The sequence below is a fragment of the Ochotona curzoniae genome, unplaced genomic scaffold (assembly GCF_017591425.1).
Source record: "Ochotona curzoniae isolate NIBS_2020 unplaced genomic scaffold, NIBS_Ocur_1.0 scaffold_2683, whole genome shotgun sequence".
Lineage (NCBI taxonomy): Eukaryota > Metazoa > Chordata > Mammalia > Lagomorpha > Ochotonidae > Ochotona > Ochotona curzoniae.
The window spans coordinates 47025-60281 of record NW_024467100.1 but is presented as its reverse complement, the minus strand read 5'-3'; the positions used below and the strand labels follow the sequence as shown (position 1 = coordinate 60281).

General features: G+C 71.0%; 7 pseudogenes; all 7 read right to left on the bottom strand.

Moving 5' to 3' along the window:
• LOC121171667 lies at positions 1 to 109 on the bottom strand (annotated as a pseudogene).
• A 1691-nt stretch (positions 110 to 1800) lies between these two features.
• LOC121171671 lies at positions 1801 to 1909 on the bottom strand (annotated as a pseudogene).
• Positions 1910 to 3600: 1691 nt separating this feature from the next.
• On the bottom strand, positions 3601 to 3709 carry LOC121171694 (annotated as a pseudogene).
• A 1714-nt stretch (positions 3710 to 5423) lies between these two features.
• Positions 5424 to 5532, bottom strand: LOC121171666 (annotated as a pseudogene).
• Positions 5533 to 7224: 1692 nt separating this feature from the next.
• Positions 7225 to 7333, bottom strand: LOC121171693 (annotated as a pseudogene).
• Positions 7334 to 10807: 3474 nt separating this feature from the next.
• LOC121171698 lies at positions 10808 to 10916 on the bottom strand (annotated as a pseudogene).
• Positions 10917 to 12620: 1704 nt separating this feature from the next.
• Positions 12621 to 12729, bottom strand: LOC121171695 (annotated as a pseudogene).
• Between the last annotated feature and the right edge of the window lie 528 nt (positions 12730 to 13257).

Genomic DNA, 13257 nt, shown 5'->3' with positions numbered 1-13257 from the left:
AACCTACAGCACCCGGTATTCCCAGGCGCTCTCCCATTCAAGTACTAACCAGGCCCAACCCTGCTTAGCTTCTGAGATCAGGCACATTCAGGGTGGTATGGCCGTAGACGACACACACCACATCACAGCCGCTCTTCAGCCTGCTGCCGCCCCTGCCCGCTCCTGCCCAGCCCTGCCCTGCTTTGCTCGACCACCCGGCCCTGCCCGACCGCCCGCCCAAGCCCACCCAAGCCCGCACACCAGCTGCACCGCCCGCCCAAGCCCCCCCCCCACCCCTGCTGCACCCGTTGCCGCCCCTGCCTGCACCGCCAGGCCAACACCGGCCCACCTCCTGCTTGAGCGACCCCCCAGGACACTCCAGCTCTCATCGCAGGCCGCCTCCCCCTGCCCGCAGCCAGGGCGCCTCACCCCGCACCCCTGCATTCTCCTGGTCCCTAGGCCTCCTGCAGCTCGGGAGGCGCTGCTGCCTCCTCTGCCGCCGCCAGAGGGCTGGAGGGCTGGCCTTCGCGGCTGGGCTTCGAGGGGGCGCCTCACACTGCTGCGCCCTGCCCTCCTACGGCTGGGCACGACGCTGGGAGCCCCGGCAGCTGGCACACGCACGCACCCACGCACGCACCCACGGGGTCCCGGACACCCAGCCCCGGCGGGCGAGCAGGCAGGCAGGCAGGCAGGCCCCATGGAGAACGGGCGCCCCGGGGACGCTCCCCGCCCCACCCCCTCTCCCACCCCCATCCCTTCCCCCACAGCCACCCTCACTCCCGCCGAGCAAGCAAGTGACGCAGCAAGCAATCAGCCACGCTGGGCACCACCACGGGTCGGGACCTGGGCCCGGGCAACGGGAGCCGAGGGTCGCGAGGGAGCCGGGGTGGCCGGGCCGCGCCGCACGGCACACTCCAGCGCACGGGGTCACCCTCACCCACCGACTGATGCACACACGCACGCACAGGCCAGCACGCAGGCAGCAGGCACGCACTCAGTCCTACAGCACCCACAGGCTTCGGGGCACAAGAGGCATTTCGGTCCACAGGGCAGGTTTGCCCACGCCACAGTGGGGCGCCTGGGCATCCCCTACACCCAGGGGCGGGACTGCGGCTGGTGTCTGCGGTGGGGGTGTGTCTGCGGGGGCCAGGGGAGGGTGCCCAGCGGAGGGTTGCCGGCCGGGTGGGTGGGTGGGTTGGTGGGTGAGGGGGTCCCTCAGGTGGGCTCTGGCAGGTGGCGTGCAGGCACGTTTCTCCCCAGGCCTGGCACAAGACCACTGAGTGTGCGTGCAGGCGGGCCCTGCGCAGTGGCAAGCCTGGGCTGGCGAGGTGGTGCTGCTGTTGGTGCTGTTGGAGGCTGGCTGCGGGCGCTGTGTGCCCTGGAGGGGCCCGATTCCGGGTGTGGGTGTGGGTGTGGGTGTGGGCAGGTGGCCAGGGAGGCTGCGGGCCGAGGGCAGATGGTGGCGTGGCGTGCGTGAGTGTGTGTGCTTGGCAGAAGAGGTTGGCTGTGTGTGTGTGTGTTTGTGGCATTTGGCTGTGCAGGGTAGGGCGGGCTGGGGCGCTGGCTAGTGTGTGTGGGGCCTCGGGGTGGGCACCGTTGCACGCGGTGGTGGCTGATGGGCCCTGGGTTGCATGGGGCGTGGGAGGCGTGTGGGAAGGGAAGCTGGGCAGGCCAAAGCAGGTAGGCAGGGGAGCAGGTGGCAGGTGGCAGGGTGCTGGTGGTGTGCCGGGGTTCTGAGCTGGTCGGGGGTGTGGGCTGGGGCTTGGTGGGCGAGCGGGGCGGGCAGGCAGGCAGGAAAAGGAGGGAGCGGGCACGGGCAAAAGCCTACAGCACCCGGTATTCCCAGGCGCTCTCCCATCCAAGTACTAACCACGCCCGAACCTGCTTAGCTTCCGAGATCGGGCACATTCAGGGTGGTATGGCCGTAGACGACACACACCACATCACAGCCGCTCTTCAGCCTGCTGCCGCCCCTGCCCGCCCCTGCCCAGCCCTGCCCTGCTTTGCTCGACCACCCTGCCCTGCCCGACCCCTGCCCAAGCCCACCCAAGCCCGCACACCAGCTGCACCGCCCGCCCAAGCCCACCCTCCACCCCTGCTGCACCCGCTGCCGCCCCTGCCCGCACCGCCAGGCCAACACCGGCCCACCTCCTGCTTCAACAACCCCCAAGACACTCCAGCTCTCATCGCAGGCCGCCTCCCCCTGCCCGCAGCCAGGGCGCCTCACCCCGCACCCCTGCATTCTCCTGGTCCCTCGGCCTCCTGCAGCTCGGGAGGCGCTGCTGCCTCCTCTGCCGCCGCCAGAGGGCTGGAGGGCTGGCCTTCGCGGCTGGGCTTCGAGGGGGCGCCTCACACTGCTGCGCCCTGCCCTCCTACGACTGGCCACGACGCTGGGAGCCCCAGCAGCTGGCACACGCACGCACGCACGCACGCACCCACGGGGTCCCGGACACCCAGCCCCGGCGGGCGAGCAGGCAGGCAGGCAGGCAGGCCCCATGGAGAACGGGCGCCCCGGGGACGCTCCCCGCCCCACCCCCTCTCCCACCCCCATCCCTTCCCCCACAGCCACCCTCACTCCCGCCGAGCAAGCAAGTGACGCAGCAAGCAATCAGCCACGCTGGGCACCACCACGGGTCGGGACCTGGGCCCGGACAACGGGAGCCGAGGGTCGCGAGGGAGCCGGGGTGGCCGGGCCGCGCCGCACGGCACACTCCAGCGCACGGGGTCACCCTCACCCACCGACTGATGCACACACGCACGCACAGGCCAGCACGCAGGCAGCAGGCACGCACTCAGTCCTACACCACCCACAGGCTTCGGGGCACAAGAAGCATTTCGGTCCACAGGGCAGGTTTGCCCACGCCACAGTGGGGCGCCTGGGCATCCCCTACACCCAGGGGCGGGACTGCGGCTGGTGTCTGCGGTGGGGGTGTGTCTGCGGGGGCCGGGGGAGGGTGCCCAGCGGAGGGTTGCCGGCCGGGTGGGTGGGTGGGTTGGTGGGTGAGGGGGTCCCTCGGGTGGGCTGTGGCAGGTGGCGTGCAGGCACGTTTCTCCCCAGGCCTGGCACAGGACCACTGAGTGTGCGTGCAGGCGGGCCCTGCGCAGTGGCAAGCCTGGGCTGGCGAGGTGGTGCTGCTGTTGGTGCTGTTGGAGGCTGGCTGCGGGCGCTGTGTGCCCTGGAGGGGCCCGATTCCGGGTGTGGGTGTGGGTGTGGGTGTGGACAGGTGGCCAGGGAGGCTGCGGGCCGAGGGCAGATGGTGGCGTGGCGTGCGTGTGTGTGTGCGTGCTTGGCAGAAGAGGTTGGCTGTGTGTGTGTGTGTTTGTGGCATTTGGCTGTGCAGGGTAGGGCGGGCTGGGGCGCTGGCTAGTGTGTGTGGGGCCTCGGGGTGGGCACCGTTGCACGCGGTGGTGGCGGGGGGGCCCTGGGTTGCATGGGGCGTGGGAGGCGTGTGGGAAGGGAAGCTGGGCAGGCCAAAGCAGGTAGGCAGGGGAGCAGGTGGCAGGTGGCAGGGTGCTGGTGGTGTGCCGGGGTTCTGAGCTGGTCCGGGGGGGGGGCTGGGGCTTGGTGGGCGAGCGGGGCGGGTAGGCAGGCAGGAAAAGGAGGGAGCGGGCACGGGCAAAAGCCTACAGCACCCAGTATTCCCAGGCGCTCTCCCATCCAAGTACTAACCACGCCCGACCCTGCTTAGCTTCCCAGATCGGGCACGGTCAGGGTGGTATGGCCGTAGACGACACACACCACATCACAGCCGCTCTTCAGCCTGCTGCCGCCCCTACCCGCTCCTGCCCAGCCCTGCCCTGCTTTGCTCGACCACCCGGCCCTGCCCGACCGCCCGCCCAAGCCCACCCAAGCCCGCACACCAGCTGCACCGCCCGCCCAAGCCCACCCTCCACCCCTGCTGCACCCGCTGCCGCCCCTGCCCGCACCGCCAGGCCAACACCGGCCCACCTCCTGCTTCAGCGACCCCCCAGGACACTCCAGCTCTCATCGCAGGCCGCCTCCCCCTGCCCGCAGCCAGGGCGCCTCACCCCGCACCCCCCGCATTCTCCTGGTCCCTCGGCCTCCTGCAGCTCGGGAGGCGCTGCTGCCTCCTCTGCCGCCGCCAGAGGGCTGGAGGGCTGGCCTTCGCGGCTGGGCTTCGAGGGGGCGCCTCACACTGCTGCGCCCTGCCCTCCTACGGCTGGGCACGACGCTGGGAGCCCCGGCAGCTGGCACACGCACGCACGCACGCACGCACCCACGGGGTCCCGGACACCCAGCCCCGGCGGGCGAGCAGGCAGGCAGGCAGGCAGGCCCCATGGAGAACGGGCGCCCCGGGGACGCTCCCCGCTCCCTATCCCACCCCCTCTCCCACCCCCATCCCTTCCCCCACAGCCACCCTCACTCCCGCCGAGCAAGCAAGTGACGCAGCAAGCAATCAGCCACGCTGGGCACCACCACGGGTCGGGACCTGGGCCCGGGCACCGGGAGCCGAGGGTCGCGAGGGAGCCGGGGTGGCCGGGCCGCGCCGCATGGCACACTCCAGCGCACGGGGTCACCCTCACCCACCGACTGATGCACACACGCACGCACAGGCCAGCACGCAGGCAGCAGGCACGCACTCAGTCCTACAGCACCCACAGGCTTCGGGGCACAAGAGGCATTTCGGTCCACAGGGCAGGTTTGCCCACGCCACAGTGGGGCGCCTGGGCATCCCCTACACACAGGGTACACCCAGGGGCGGGACTGCGGCTGGTGTCTGCGGTGGGGGTGTGTCTGCGGGGGCCGGGGGAGGGTGCCCAGCGGAGGGTTGCCGGCCGGGTGGGTGGGTTGGTGGGTGAGGGGGTCCCTCGGGTGGGCTCTGGCAGGTGGCGTGCAGGCAAGTTTCTCCCCAGGCCTGGCACAAGACCACTGAGTGTGCGTGCAGGCGGGCCCTGCGCAGTGGCAAGCCTGGGCTGGCGAGGTGGTGCTGCTGTTGGTGCTGTTGGAGGCTGGCTGCGGGCGCTGTGTGCCCTGGAGGGGCCCGATTCCGGGTGTGGGTGTGGGTGTGGGTGTGGGCAGGTGGCCAGGGAGGCTGCGGGCCGAGGGCAGATGGTGGCGTGGCGTGCGTGAGTGTGTGTGCTTGGCAGAAGAGGTTGGCTGTGTGTGTGTGTGTTTGTGGCATTTGGCTGTGCAGGGTAGGGCGGGCTGGGGCGCTGGCTAGTGTGTGTGGGGCCTCGGGGTGGGCACCGTTGCACGCGGTGGTGGCGGGGGGGCCCTGGGTTGCATGGGGCGTGGGAGGCGTGTGGGAAGGGAAGCTGGGCAGGCCAAAGCAGGTAGGCAGGGGAGCAGGTGGCAGGGCAAGCAGGCAGGGTGCTGGTGGTGTGCCGGGGTTCTGAGCTGGTCGGGGGGGGTGTGGGCTGGGGCTTGGTGGGCGAGCGGGGCAGGCGGGCAGGCAGGAAAAGGAGGGACCGGGCACGGGCAAAACCTACAGCACCCGGTATTCCCAGGCGCTCTCCCATTCAAGTACTAACCAGGCCCAACCCTGCTTAGCTTCTGAGATCAGGCACATTCAGGGTGGTATGGCCGTAGACGACACACACCACATCACAGCCGCTCTTCAGCCTGCTGCCGCCCCTGCCCGCTCCTGCCCAGCCCTGCCCTGCTTTGCTCGACCACCCGGCCCTGCCCGACCGCCCGCCCAAGCCCACCCAAGCCCGCACACCAGCTGCACCGCCCGCCCAAGCCCACCCTCCACCCCTGCTGCACCCGTTGCCGCCCCTGCCTGCACCGCCAGGCCAACACCGGCCCACCTCCTGCTTGAGCGACCCCCCAGGACACTCCAGCTCTCATCGCAGGCCGCCTCCCCCTGCCCGCAGCCAGGGCGCCTCACCCCGCACCCCTGCATTCTCCTGGTCCCTAGGCCTCCTGCAGCTCGGGAGGCGCTGCTGCCTCCTCTGCCGCCGCCAGAGTGCTGGAGGGCTGGCCTTCGCGGCTGGGCTTCGAGGGGGCGCCTCACACTGCTGCGCCCTGCCCTCCTACGGCTGGGCACGACGCTGGGAGCCCCGGCAGCTGGCACACGCACGCACGCACGCACGCACCCACGGGGTCCCGGACACCCAGCCCCGGCGGGCGAGCAGGCAGGCAGGCAGGCAGGCCCCATGGAGAACGGGCGCCCCGGGGACGCTCCCCGCCCCACCCCCTCTCCCACCCCCATCCCTTCCCCCACAGCCACCCTCACTCCCGCCGAGCAAGCAAGTGACGCAGCAAGCAATCAGCCACGCTGGGCACCACCACTGGTCGGGACCTGGGCCCGGGCAACGGGAGCCGAGGGTCGCGAGGGAGCCGGGGTGGCCGGGCCGCGCCGCACGGCACACTCCAGCGCACGGGGTCACCCTCACCCACCGACTGATGCACACACGCACGCACAGGCCAGCACGCAGGCAGCAGGCACGCACTCAGTCCTACAGCACCCACAGGCTTCGGGGCACAAGAGGCATTTCGGTCCACAGGGCAGGTTTGCCCACGCCACAGTGGGGCGCCTGGGCATCCCCTACACCCAGGGGCGGGACTGCGGCTGGTGTCTGCGGTGGGGGTGTGTCTGCGGGGGCCGGGGGAGGGTGCCCAGCGGAGGGTTGCCGGCCGGGTGGGTGGGTGGGTTGGTGGGTGAGGGGGTCCCTCAGGTGGGCTCTGGCAGGTGGCGTGCAGGCACGTTTCTCCCCAGGCCTGGCACAAGACCACTGAGTGTGCGTGCAGGCGGGCCTGCGCAGTGGCAAGCCTGGGCTGGCGAGGTGGTGCTGCTGTTGGTGCTGTTGGAGGCTGGCTGCGGGCGCTGTGTGCCCTGGAGGGGCCCGATTCCGGGTGTGGGTGTGGGTGTGGGTGTGGGCAGGTGGCCAGGGAGGCTGCGGGCCGAGGGCAGATGGTGGCGTGGCGTGCGTGAGTGTGTGCGTGCTTGGCAGAAGAGGTTGGCTGTGTGTGTGTGTGTTTGTGGCATTTGGCTGTGCAGGGTAGGGCGGGCTGGGGCGCTGGCTAGTGTGTGTGGGGCCTCGGGGTGGGCACCGTTGCACGCGGTGGTGGCGGGGGGGCCCTGGGTTGCATGGGGCGTGGGAGGCGTGTGGGAAGGGAAGCTGGGCAGGCCAAAGCAGGTAGGCAGGGGAGCAGGTGGCAGGTGGCAGGGTGCTGGTGGTGTGCCGGGGTTCTGAGCTGGTCGGGGGTGTGGGCTGGGGCTTGGTGGGCGAGCGGGGCGGGCAGGCAGGCAGGAAAAGGAGGGAGCGGGCACGGGCAAAAGCCTACAGCACCCGGTATTCCCAGGCGCTCTCCCATCCAAGTACTAACCACGCCCGAACCTGCTTAGCTTCCCAGATCGGGCACATTCAGGGTGGTATGGCCGTAGACGACACACACCACATCACAGCCGCTCTTCAGCCTGCTGCCGCCCCTGCCCGCCCCTGCCCAGCCCTGCCCTGCTTTGCTCGACCACCCTGCCCTGCCCGACCCCTGCCCAAGCCCACCCAAGCCCGCACACCAGCTGCACCGCCCGCCCAAGCCCACCCTCCACCCCTGCTGCACCCACTGCCGCCCCTGCCCGCACCGCCAGGCCAACACCGGCCCACCTCCTGCTTCAACAACCCCCAAGACACTCCAGCTCTCATCGCAGGCCGCCTCCCCCTGCCCGCAGCCAGGGCGCCTCACCCCGCACCCCTGCATTCTCCTGGTCCCTCGGCCTCCTGCAGCTCAGGAGGCGCTGCTGCCTCCTCTGCCGCCGCCAGAGGGCTGGAGGGCTGGCCTTCGCGGCTGGGCTTCGAGGGGGCGCCTCACACTGCTGCGCCCTGCCCTCCTACGACTGGCCACGACGCTGGGAGCCCCAGCAGCTGGCACACGCACGCACGCACGCACGCACCCACGGGGTCCCGGACACCCAGCCCCGGCGGGCGAGCAGGCAGGCAGGCAGGCAGGCCCCATGGAGAACGGGCGCCCCGGGGACGCTCCCCGCCCCACCCCCTCTCCCACCCCCATCCCTTCCCCCACAGCCACCCTCACTCCCGCCGAGCAAGCAAGTGACGCAGCAAGCAATCAGCCACGCTGGGCACCACCACGGGTCGGGACCTGGGCCCGGACAACGGGAGCCGAGGGTCGCGAGGGAGCCGGGGTGGCCGGGCCGCGCCGCACGGCACACTCCAGCGCACGGGGTCACCCTCACCCACCGACTGATGCACACACGCACGCACAGGCCAGCACGCAGGCAGCAGGCACGCACTCAGTCCTACACCACCCACAGGCTTCGGGGCACAAGAGGCATTTCGGTCCACAGGGCAGGTTTGCCCACGCCACAGTGGGGCGCCTGGGCATCCCCTACACCCAGGGGCGGGACTGCGGCTGGTGTCTGCGGTGGGGGTGTGTCTGCGGGGGCCGGGGGAGGGTGCCCAGCGGAGGGTTGCCGGCCGGGTGGGTGGGTTGGTGGGTGAGGGGGTCCCTCGGGTGGGCTCTGGCAGGTGGCGTGCAGGCAAGTTTCTCCCCAGGCCTGGCACAGGACCACTGAGTGTGCGTGCAGGCGGGCCTTGCACAGTGGCGAGCCTGGGCTGGCGAGGTGGTGCTGCTGTTGGTGCTGTTGGAGGCTGGCTGCGGGCGCTGTGTGCCCTGGAGGGGCCCGATTCCGGGTGTGGGTGTGGGTGTGGGTGTGGGCAGGTGGCCAGGGAGGCTGCGGGCCGAGGGCAGATGGTGGCGTGGCGTGCGTGAGTGTGTGCGTGCTTGGCAGAAGAGGTTGGCTGTGTGTGTGTGTGTTTGTGGCATTTGGCTGTGCAGGGTAGGGCGGGCTGGGGCGCTGGCTAGTGTGTGTGGGGCCTCGGGGTGGGCACCGTTGCACGCGGTGGTGGAGGGGGGGCCCTGGGTTGCATGGGGCGTGGGAGGCGTGTGGGAAGGGAAGCTGGGCAGGCCAAAGCAGGTAGGCAGGGGAGCAGGTGGCAGGTGGCAGGGTGCTGGTGGTGTGCCGGGGTTCTGAGCTGGTCGGGGGTGTGGGCTGGGGCTTGGTGGGCGAGCGGGGCGGGCAGGCAGGCAGGAAAAGGAGGGAGCGGGCACGGGCAAAACCTACAGCACCCGGTATTCCCAGGCGCTCTCCCATTCAAGTACTAACCACGCCCGAACCTGCTTAGCTTCCTAGATCGGGCACATTCAGGGTGGTATGGCCGTAGACGACACACACCACATCACAGCCGCTCTTCAGCCTGCTGCCGCCCCTGCCCGCTCCTGCCCAGCCCTGCCCTGCTTTGCTCGACCACCCTGCCCTGCCCGACCGCCCGCCCAAGCCCACCCAAGCCCGCACACCAGCTGCACCGCCCGCCCAAGCCCACCCTCCAGCCCTGCTGTACCCGCTGCCGCCCCTGCCCGCACCGCCAGGCCAACACCGGCCCACCTCCTGCTTCAGCGACCCCCCAGGACACTCCAGCTCTCATCGCAGGCCGCCTCCCCCTGCCCGCAGCCAGGGCGCCTCACCCCGCACCCCCGCATTCTCCTGGTCCCTAGGCCTCCTGCAGCTCCAGAGGCGCTGCTGCCTCCTCTGCCGCCGCCAGAGGGCTGGAGGGCTGGCCTTCGCGGCTGGGCTTCGAGGGGGCGCCTCACACTGCTGCGCCCTGCCCTCCTACGGCTGGGCACGACGCTGGGAGCCCCGGCAGCTGGCACACGCACGCACGCACCCACGGGGTCCCGGACACCCAGCCCCGGCGGGCGAGCAGGCAGGCAGGCCGGCCCCATGGAGAACGGGCGCCCCGGGGACGCTCCCCGCTCCCCATCCCACCCCCTCTCCCACCCCATCCCTTCACCCACAGCCACCCTCACTCCCGCCGAGCAAGCAAGTGACGCAGCAAGCAATCAGCCATGCTGGGCACCACCACGGGTCGGGACCTGGGACCGGGCACCGGGAGCCGAGGGTCGCGAGGGAGCCGGGGTGGCCGGGCTGTGCCGCATGGCACACTCCAGCGCACGGGGTCACCCTCACCCACCGACTGATGCACACACGTACGCACAGGCCAGCACGCAGGCAGCAGGCACGCACTCAGTCCTACACCACCCACAGGCTTCGGTCCACAGGGCAGGTTTGCCCACGCCACAGTGGGGCGCCTGGGCATCCCCTACACCCAGGGGCAGGACTGCAGCTGGTGTCTGCGGTGGGGGTGTGTCTGCGGGGGCCGGGGGAGGGTGCCCAGCGGAGGGTTGCCGGCCGGGTGGGTGGGTGGGTTGGTGGGTGAGGGGGTCCCTCGGGTGGGCTGTGGCAGGTGGCGTGCAGGCAAGTTTCTCCCCAGGCCTGGCACAGGACCACTGAGTGTGCGTGCAGGCGGGCCTGCGCAGTGGCGAGCCTGGGCTGGCGAGGTGGTGCTGCTGTTGGTGCTGTTGGAGGCTGGCTGCGGGCGCTGTGTGCCCTGGAGGGGCCCGATTCCGGGTGTGGGTGTGGGTGTGGGCAGGTGGCCAGGGAGGCTGCGGGCCGAGGGCAGATGGTGGCGTGGCGTGCGTGAGTGTGTGCGTGCTTGGCAATAGAGGTTGGCTGTGTGTGTGTGTGTGTGTGTGTGTGTGTGTGTGTGTGTGTGTGTGGCATTTGGCTGTGCAGGGTAGGGCGGGCTGGGGCGCTGGCTAGTGTGTGTGGGGCCTCGGGGTGGGCACCGTTGCACGCGGCGGTGGTGGGGGGGCCCTGGGTTGCATGGGGCATGGGAGGCGTGTGGGAAGGGAAGCTGGGCAGGCCAAAGCAGGTAGGCAGGGGAGCAGGTGGCAGGGTGCTGGTGGTGTGCCGGGGTTCTGAGCTGGTCGGGGGTGTGGGCTGGGCTTGGTGGGCGAGCGGGGCGGGCAGGCAGGCAGGAAAAGGAGGGTGTGGGCACGGGCAAAAGCCTACAGCACCCGGTATTCCCAGGCGCTCTCCCATCCAAGTACTAACCAGGCCCGACCCTGCTTAGCTTCCGAGATCGGGCACGTTCAGGGTGGTATGGCCGTAGACGACACACACCACATCACAGCCGCTCTTCAGCCTGCTGCCGCCCCTGCCCGCCCCTGCCCAGCCCTGCCCTGCTTTGCTCGACCACCCTGCCTTGCCCGACCGCCCGCCCAGGCCCACCCAAGCCCGCACACCAGCTGCACCGCCCGCCCAAGCCCACCCTCCACCCCTGCTGCAAACCGCTGCCGCCCCTGCTCACACCGCCAGGCCAACCCCAGGCCACCTCCTGCTTCAGCGACCCCCCAGGACACTCCAGCTCTCATCGCAGGCCGCCTCCCCCTGCCCGCAGCCAGGGCGCCTCACCCCGCACACCCGCATTCTCCTGGTTCCTAGGCCTCCTGCAGCTCAGGAGGCACTGCTGCCTCCTCTGCTGCCACCAGAGGGCTGGAGGGCTGGCCTTCGCGGCTGGGCTTCGAGGGGGCGCCTCACACTGCTGCGCCCTGCCCTCCTATGGCTGGGCACGACGCTGGGAGCCCCGGCAGCTGGCACACGCACGCACGCACGCACGCACCCACGGGGTCCCGGACACCCAGCCCCGGCGGGCGAGCAGGCAGGCAGGCCGGCCCCATGGAGAACGGGCGCCCCGGGGACGCTCCCCGCTCCCCATCCCACCCCCTCTCCCACCCCCATCCCTTCCCCCACAGCCACCCTCACTCCCGCCCGCCAAGCAAGTGACGCAGCAAGCAATCAGCAACGCTGGGCACCACTACGGGTCGGGACCTGGGACCGGGCACCGGGAGCCGAGGGTCGCGAGGGAGCCGGGGTGGCCGGGCCGCGCCGCATGGCACACTCCAGCGCATGGGGTCACCCTCACCCACCGACTGATGCACACACGTACGCACAGGCCAGCACGCAGGCAGCAGGCACGCACTCAGTCCTACACCACCCACAGGCTTCGGGGCACAAGAGGCATTTCGGTCCACAGGGCAGGTTTGCCCACGCCACAGTGGGGCGCCTGGGCATCCCCTACACCCAGGGGCGGGACTGCGGCTGGTGTCTGCGGTGGGGGTGTGTCTGCGGGGGCCGGGGGAGGGTGCCCAGCGGAGGGTTGCCGGCCGGGTGGGTGGGTGGGTTGGTGGGTGAGGGGGTCCCTCGGGTGGGCTGTGGCAGGTGGCGTGCAGGCAAGTTTCTCCCCAGGCCTGGCACAGGACCACTGAGTGTGCGTGCAGGCGGGCCCTGCGCAGTGGCGAGCCTGGGCTGGCGAGGTGGTGCTGCTGTTGGTGCTGTTGGAGGCTGGCTGCGGGCGCTGTGTGCCCTGGAGGGGCCCAATTCCAGGTGTGGGTGTGGGTGTGGGCAGGTGGCCAGGGAGGCTGCGGGCCGAGGGCAGATGGTGGCGTGGCGTGCATGAGTGTGTGCGTGCTTGGCAGAAGAGGTTGGCTCTGTGTGTGTGTGTGTGTGTGTGTGTGTGTGTGTGTGTGGCATTTGGCTGTGCAGGGTAGGGCGGGCTGGGGCGCTGGCTAGTGTGTGTGAGGCCTCGGGGTGGGTACCGTTGCACGCGACGGTGGCGGGGGGGCCCTGGGTTGCATGGGGCGTGGGAGGCGTGTGGGAAGGGAAGCTGGGCAGGCCAAAGCAGGTAGGCAGGGGAGCAGGTGGCAGGGTGCTGGTGGTGTGCCGGGGTTCTGAGCTGGTCGGGGGTGTGGGCTGGGGCTTGGTGGGTGAGCGGGGCAGCCAGGCAGGCAGGAAAAGGGGGGAGCAGGCACGGGCAAAAGCCTACAGCACCCGGTATTCCCAGGCGCTCTCCCATCCAAGTACTAACCAGGCCCGACCCTGCTTAGCTTCCGAGATCGGGCACGTTCAGGGTGGTATGGCCGTAGACGACACACACCACATCACAGCCGCTCTTCAGCCTGCTGCCGCCCCTGCCCGCCCCTGCCCAGCCCTGCCCTGCTTTGCTCGACCACCCTGCCCTGCCCGACCGCCCGCCCAAGCTCACCCAAGCCCGCACACCAGCTGCACCGCCCGCCCAAGCCCACCCTCCACCCCTGCTGCACCCGCTGCCGCCCCTGCCCGCACCGCCAGGCCAACACCAGCCCACCTCCTGCTTCAGCGAACCCCAGGACACTCCAGCTCTCATCGCAGGCCGCCTCCCCCTGCCCGCAGCCAGGGCGCCTCACCCCGCCCCCCCCCGCATTCTCCTGGTCCCTAGGCCTCCTGCAGCTCGGGAGGCGCTGCTGCCTCCCCTGCCGCCGCCAGAGGGCTGGAGGACTGGCCTTCACGGCTGGGCTTCGAGGGGGCGCCTCACACTGCTGCGCCCTGCCCTCCTACGGCTGGGCACGACGCTGGGAGCCCCGGCAGCTGGCACACGCACGCACGCACGCACGCACCCACGGGGTCCCGGACACCC